Raw genomic sequence first — 8,567 nt, forward strand, 5'->3', positions numbered from 1 at the left:
CATGGCCCCACACCAAGGGAAGTCTCACCAAGCATTAAAACTACAATGTGGGTAAAGACTACAATGAGATATGGACGACACACAGAAACCATGATAAAAACTTTAAATCAATAAATAAATGTATAAACTGTTATTGGAATTAAAGGTGGAATATTAATTATACATTAAAACACGAAAGTATGTGAATATAAAGGGTTTGTGAGAGATAAGGACAACTTAAAATACTGCATGTGTTGAAAAACACAAATAACTTTCTATAAAGCATAGGTGTCAAACTCTGGCCCGCGGGCCAAATCCGGCCCCCCAGACGTTTTAATCCGGCCCGCCGAACATTTCAAATTCATATTTAATTATTATTTTTATTTTTTAAATCGTTTCATAGAACCGTAGTTACATCCGTAATCGTTTTTATCGCTAAAACTACGCGTCCCACAATGCCGCCGGTGGCCGCCCCTCCCCCACGGGGCTCTGCTGCACTGCTGTGTGAGCTGCGGAGGGAGAAGTGCACTTTAAGCACTTTTGAGCAGAAGTTTAGTGGTGTGTCAGTTCAGGTGTACAGATAACTACACAGACGTGGAAATGTTAGTTAGTACATTTAAAAGTTTTTTTTAGATCTTGAGAAGTTTATTTTGTTATAAAGTCAAATGTTTATCTCTGTGTAGAACTGTAGATCAACTCTGAAGTTGTAATGCACATAAACTGAAGCACAGTATTGGTGAAATTCCACTTGTTTTTCTAAATACAGTTTGTGAGAACAAACGTTTTGTAATTTTTTTTAATCGATCCAGTAATTTCTTCAAAAACAGCGTATATATATATATATTTATATAAAAAGCTGTTTATTTCTTATATTTTTAATAGTTTTATGTCTTACGTTATGTTCAGCCCACGGCCCAAAATGAGTTTGACTCCCCTGTATATAGTGCATAGTAGACATTACATGAAGAAGAAATAAAAACACAGTCAATTGCTTTTGCCTGTTTCATAAAACAGCTTCTAAGTGGCATTAGTTACCTTGAACTACATGTGTAACATTTTACATTTTTATATTTAATCATCACAGCCATTATTGCTGTATGGGAAGTTGTTCTTAAATACATGTCATTTATAACATTCTTTCATAGGTTTTCTAATAACAAAAGCATATTTTTATGAATAGAAGTTCAGCAATAGCATTAGCCTTATGCAAAGTAATAAACTAAAAAAAACACTCCTCTGGTGTGTTTGTAGTCATGGTAACAGAGTTTGACACATCACCTGTCTCGGCTCGGATTGATATGAAATCAGCAGCTTTCACTTCAACACGACAAAAGCCAGCAAACAGTTGAGCAGCTCGTTTTGAGTCGTTTTAAGCAGTTTTAAGACGTAAACACGAAAAACACGGCGTGTGGCACTTCCTCGTAGGCGCGCGCACATGTCTGTGTCTCTAGCGTAAAAAGCGTAACTACTACATTCAAAAGGGCGCTCCAGATTGCGCCCGTCAGTCGCTATTTTCCTATGGCAAAAGCCATAGTGACATAGTCACTTTTGATTGTGATTTGATTGGCTAAAAATCCTCATTGCTTTTCTATGGGGCTTTGGGGCGCTTTTCAAACCGCCCCACGGCTACGAAAGAGACGCAGGCTGCGCCAGGCCGCAGACAAAGTATACATCTATATCTATTTATATATATATATATGGATATATATTATTATTTTACACATTTACACTAATAAGAATATAAGATATTTCTGAATAAATGATATTGTTTTTTGACACAAAAAAAATTTACGTAGTTGGCAGATTGACGGGGGGCGGCGCCCCAGCGCCCATAATGGACCAGCCGCTGCTGCTGTTGGACCAGTTCGCTGCACTGTAGACAAGCTTCAGCCAATCAAATACAAACTGACAAACCGACACTTTAAATGTCCCATAACATGCAAAATCGACTTTTCAGAGCTTTTAACCTTCTGACATTGCTATTTGTGCTTCATATATGTACCCAGAGTGTTTTTTTGATTGATTCCCGCAGTTTTTAGCTATATTACAGACTATCTCCTTTCCTCGAATCTCCAAACTGACGGGCGGTGGGGCAAGACCGCGTCATAACCACAGGCACGCGTCATCATCCCCCCTCACCCGCCTCCCGCCTGCCGCCCCCTTCCCCCCGGCTCGGCGCTGCTCCAGACTCCCGTGTCTCCCTACAAGCCCATTCTGCTTCGATTTACGACAAAACACGGTTCAAAGAGGCCCAAAACTTCATTAATGATATCGCACTCTTTACTATTATCACAATGGTGAAGGTTTATGTGGCAGTTGATGCAGCAACCGGGAAAATAAACGGAGAGAAGTTCTATCTGATACCGAAAAACCCGGAAATAAGAGCGCGAAAGACGTAAGACTTTTATATATATATATATATATATATATATATATATATATATATATATATATATATATATATATATATATATATATATATATGTGGCGGCGCAGCCTAAATGCCGGAACATGTCGGCCTCGGTGAAACTGAGATAAACCCAATTTTTTTTTTTCAAATGTGTGATTTTCGTTTTTTTGCAGAATGTGCTAGTTGAAGTTATGAATAAGCCCCTGTGTGCTTCAGATAACACTATTGGTTGTCTTAAACGTATACATTAAGCTGTTAAAAATGTGGAGTTTTCGGGTCTTTTTCCTGCTCTCCTGGGGGGCGTCACCTTTTTCTAGCCAACGTATTGTTTACATTTTCCACCAATCAGCTGTGATCCGCATGGCAGCTGCGTGCTCCGTGTTTTTCTCTCATTACTCCAGACCGTCTGCAGAGCACAGTCTTCAGAGCTTACATTTCCTGGACTACATTGCAACGGAACTGTTTACTCAGGTACACTTTTACTTTACTACTAAATTATTGCTTTAACGCTGTGTTTTAAGGCGGTCTCGCGATCACTTTAGAATCTTACTTGTCTGCTCCGGTGGAGCTAATGCTAAGCTAACATGTTGCTTCAGTGCACTCTGCAATACAGGCTTAATGTGACTACTTGATGTTATCACCATGTTATCGGGTTATTTTTCGGTGTGGGTTGGCCCGTGGGTTGTGTGGGTCGTGCTTTGTGTCTATTTTATGGTGCTAAACCGGCTGTTAGCCCCACAACCCGGAGCTAAACGCAGCTATTCGGAGCTAAGTTGTAAGCTAAACTTTGCTATGTTATCGGGTTATTTTTCGGCGTGGGAAGAGAAAAAAACTGCAAGTCCCGATACCACTTCTGGTCACGTGGCTTACGTACGTTGCACGTCACGCACGCACTGCGTCACTCGAACCAATCAGGCGCTTGCCTTGCCATTATCAGCTTCCTGTGTGTCTCTCTGTGCACGGTGTTGGGAGAGACAACAGGACGGCTGAACCAGGTAAGCTTTGCGACTAAAACACCCGCTTTTAATCACTTTAATGTGCGCCGGTTTTAAACTCGAGTGTATGTTTATGTTTTGGTGTGCTGTTCTGCAAGTGTTTTGCTTTTACGAGCAGTGTTATCTCAAGTGAGCTAGCTAGCATCGCTAGCCGAGGGCAGATGTCCCAATATCTCCGCGTTTTGCATCTTAAATACACAGTTAACGTCACAATGTGAAGTGTTATCTGTGAAGCGTGTTATTACCATATTACTGTTAACCCTAAACCTTTTTTTCCCCTTTTCAGAATTGGCAAAGACACCCTGACTGACATGACCTGTCTCTACGTGAAGTCTGCTAAGGAGCGTGGTACGTGTAAAACATTATTTTGGTGATTTTCATGTTTTAATGATTAGAGTATAATTAACCATAAGCAACATCTGTTTTTCAGGTGAGCCTGCAGTTTGCTGGCCACACCAAATTCTCCCCTGATTGCGGCTTTGGACTTATCACGCGAGCATACATGAAGACCAGGGTTGACGCTTTGGAAGACTTCGCTGAGGTTAGTTTATGTTATTTGACTACTGTAATGTGTAAACATTAGCCTGGCAAAACTTCAGTGCTGCTCTCTGTTCTGCTTAAGATTTGTTTCTTCTGTTCTCATTTTTTTTACATTGTCGCCCTTGTCATCAGGGAGTGGAAAACAGCTCTCCTGAGTCTCACCTCAATATCCCACAGCTTGTTGGAACGGTGGATGGCAAAGTGTTTGTCAAGAACTTGGACTGGCAGAAGCATCTGAGTCCCTTCTTCAGACGGCTTCCAAAGATCAAGAGTTATCAGCACTTCAGGTATTTATATTGAAACTCTCACATTGTGTTAAAAAAAAAATAGTTAATGAGTGTTTTATGTGAAATAGTTAGCCATTTCTTAAATGTCCTGTTATTTGTTTACAGCTTTGATGCCAAGAGCCGAGAGTCACAGCACAGAAGAGTGCACAGACCAAGAAGAGGATGAGGATGTGATCTCTGATGTAATTGGACTCTGGTGGTGTACATATCATATCTATTATCTCATATCTCATATATTCAAAGCCATGGACCCGTTGCAGTTCGTATACCTGGCCCTGGCATCTGTTTTATAAGAGTTCTTCTATTAAGAGTGTTTTTTAAACTTCCTATAAGTTATCTGTCCTTTCCCCCTGTATCTACTGTGTTTTAACATTAAAGGCTATCTTATCTTATCTTTTGTTGTTTGTGTTGAATCATTCAGTGCACCATTGTTTGTGCACTGAATCACCTGTGAATTATGTTTATCGACAAATGCAATGAACCCTATTCTGATTCTTTGATTCTATTCAGGGCCTTTTGTAATCCAAGTATTTCCATTTTAATATAGTAACTTCTAATTCTGATTCAAGTCCAGTTACCATCAATAACAACACTCCTCTTGAGTCTTGAGTGACAGCTGTAGGGGGAGGTGGTGTCAGTGTGACAGGGGGGAGGGCTTATCTCAATGAGATGCAAATGAGCCCCCCTGTGACTCTGGGCTCACTCCGGTGAGAAACTTTGAGCCCCGTTTTCTCAGTGAATGGGTTTGAGAGTTGTATACATTCAAATGACCACAACTTACTCAAATATTATCAGATCTACATGAGTGAGACATCATTGGAAAGCTTTGAATTCACACTTTCAGGATCTGTGAATAACTCAAAATGTCTCCGGGTAGACATGTACGTGCTTTATCCACGGTCAGACACATATATATATATATATATATATATATATAGAGAGATAGATAGATAGATAGATAGATAGATCTATAGATATATCTGTTCTGCGCACGCTGTAGAATTAATACCAGTTTTATTTAGTCTCAAAGTAGTGTTGATCTGAAGTTCTATCGTTTCTCACTCACTGGCGCGGAGCTGCGCAGCGCGGAGCAGACAGCTGTGGGGCACACACTACGTCACGGGTGGGCGGGGCACACACACGCTCTCTGAGACTACGTCACGGGTTGGGCGGGGGAGCCAGATCGCTCTTCGCAAGGGTGAAGGCGAATATCAAACCAAGCCGTCTGCATTTCCGGGTTGGTGAGGGGGTCCAAGGTCTGGGTGATATTTCTTAACTATTATGTTATGAGTGTTGCACAACCCTTATTATTATCAATTATACACTTAAGATAGACTACGAAACGTGAAAAAAAGAATGTTATGGCACCTTTAAGGAGCTCCACTCTTCTAGCTTCTACCAGGTGAATAACATGTCACTTCTTTAAATAGTTTCATTTCCACCTCCAGATCTGCATCAGGATCCAGTGACTGTGGCTCTGTCAGTCTTGTTGTCTGGCTGTGTGCTGGTGATCATCGTCCTCTGTGTGAAGAGAGTCTGTGCACACTGCAGAGGTGACTTATTCTAAATGTGGACCATTTCCTCTTACAGTTTGACGGGACTGTTTTGTAACAGTGTGGCATATTTTACAGATTCTCCTGATACTGTCACTCGTCCACAGCGTTCTGAAAATATGGTATGTGATGATAATGCTGAACAAAGAATTGTGCCGCTGTAGTATAGAGATTTTACAACATGTTTATTTCCTCTTCATATTTGCAGGGCACAAGTGCAGATGTGAACTATGCAGCGCTGAATTTCTCCTCTAGAAAAGTGAAACAGAGCAGTAAAAGAAGAGCAGAGCAGGAGTGTGTGTACTCCTCTGTGAGAGCAGACCAGCACAGATAGACCAGCCTCAAAGGAAACAGGCCGGAATATATAGACACTTTGTTTTTGTTGTAGTATTTTAAGTATTCTGCTTTTGTGCAAATGTTAGTCATAATGATATTTTATACAAAACATTTACTTTTTACCAATACTTTTGAAATGTAAATGTCTTTAGAATGAAATCAATTGCTCTGTGAAATATAATAACATTTTGTAAAATAAAAGGCCCCACACACTGACTCCATGCTGTTCTCTTTGATTTGTTTGATTTTATTCCACATTATCCTTTTAAAAGTAGTTCAAAATACACATGAAAATAACAAGTGTCAACAATTATAATTACATGTATACATTTGAATTACTGAAATCATTTTAAGCTTTATTCCACCATATTATATAATTAAACCTGCAGTCGTCCAAATAAATACAAAAAATGATTTGTTGCCAAGTGCTGGTCCTGGACTGTGCCTATTTTAAAACTAATAAACAGACTAAAGTTACATAATTACACATTTCCATCATGTAAGAATCGTGTCCTATAGAATTCTTATCTTCTTTAAGTTTACTGCCTCAGAATGAGAGATTTGATTCTACTTCACATGAACAAAAGTGACATAAGTGAAGACACATTCTGTTTCTGCCGCTTCAATCGTCCGATGCAGCGCGGCTTCACAGTCCGACCGCTTTATCCTCACCTGTTTTGTAAGAACAACATTATAATAAGAAGAATGTATTGAATAAGAAACATTAATATTAACATATTTTTTGGTACCTCTGTTCTTTGTTGATCGTGGCCTTGTTTAGTTTTTTTGTTGAGATTCTTTGTGGTCAAACAAATGAGAGTAAAACAGACGAGACCCAAGAAACTACTCAGCAGGATAAGAGCCAGATTAGCCTCATGTAAAACACACCTGCATTTCTCTGTGAGGGAAAAACAGAATCAACTATAAAGAACACAATTATGTACATTTACATATTCAACCGTGTTTGGACCTGTAAACAACACAATCTAATAAGTCTGTAAATACCTGTATCATTGACTGTGGTTCCATTTCCAAAGAGAATGAGTCCACAGGCTGCCACAGCACAGTGGTACGTCCCGGCCTCAGAGACACTCATGGTTTTGGACAAAGTGTAGAGACATTTGTGAGGACCAGGACCTTCTGTGCTCCTGTCACACTGACCAGAGCTGTTCCTCTGAGTGTAGACTAAACCAGGACCAGAGTCCAGTCCAGATCTGAACCACCAAACCATGTGCTCCTCAAAACACTGAGCATTCTCAGTTTGGACCCAACACTGAAGATCCACAGAGTCTCCTGAGTCTACTGGACCAGAGAGATCTGGACTCACCACGCTCACGCCTGAGTCTGGACCTGAAGAATGTCATTATATGTCAAAGACATTCAAGTAAGCTACAGAACATAAATGACAAAATATCAAAGTAGTTTACCTTTAACGTTCAAAAATATGGCACTTACAAAGGTCATACTTTTGAACAGTAGTTCTACTTTCACACAGTAGTAAAACCCAGTGTCACTCGGCTGTGCTGCATCAAGACTCAGTACAAAAGATCCAGGTTCTTGTTTAGTTTTAATGGAAGAATGTGGAGATCCATATGTTGTATTATCATGATATGACGGAGTTCCTCCTAAAGACTCAGGCACATTTCCAGAGAGTCTGATCCAGTACAAACTTGTGCTGCTGTCAGAAGAATCACGAGGACATTTTAGAGTCACTGTTTCTCCAACATTGAAAGTCTTTGCCTCAAACACAGAATCACTGGCACATCCTGCAAAACAAAGAGAATAATTCTTAGAACAGTTTCTATTATTTCCATCATAGAAACAAAGTTTACATCAGAATATTTGTTAATAAATACAAAACAAAGTAAGAATGAAATTACTTTTTAGATTATTTGCGTACATAAAAGTGTTGTAAATACTTACGTGCCAGTGTGAGGAATGGCAGTGCACATAGCAGATGGAACAAGATCATTTTGACCCACTGAATAGAACAATCTTCTGCCAGCGCTTTATAAAATGTTGCCTTATTATAATGATATAAGTGGGAGGAGCACTTCAGAACAATCTGATTGGTCCGTGATACTTCGCTTCACCACCAGGGAAATAACAACAACAAACATTTCACATTAAATTACATCATTCACACATTTTAATTCATGCTTTGCTTGTTTGGAGAATACTCCAATGTTCTGAGCGTCTGTAGCAGGAAAATTATCCATATGTTTTATCATTTTAGTCATTGGAACGTCTCAGTTTAGCCCAACTCTGTCCAAACTAAACAAAAGGAAACATTTTGGACGATGGAAGAAACCCATCCAGGCACAGGGAGAACATCCACACTTCATACAACGACTCAATATTCAAATCCATGTTGCTCTGAGGTGATTTCTGTGTTTCATTTAATGAAAACATGAAAACAGTGAAAATGAACATGAGCCATTGCACTGCAGATCCAGCCCAAACTACA

Source organism: Eucyclogobius newberryi, unplaced genomic scaffold (assembly GCF_026437365.1).
Source record: "Eucyclogobius newberryi isolate DKJ021-1_F unplaced genomic scaffold, fEucNew1.0.hap1 SCAF_11, whole genome shotgun sequence".
Classification (NCBI taxonomy): domain Eukaryota; kingdom Metazoa; phylum Chordata; class Actinopteri; order Gobiiformes; family Gobiidae; genus Eucyclogobius; species Eucyclogobius newberryi.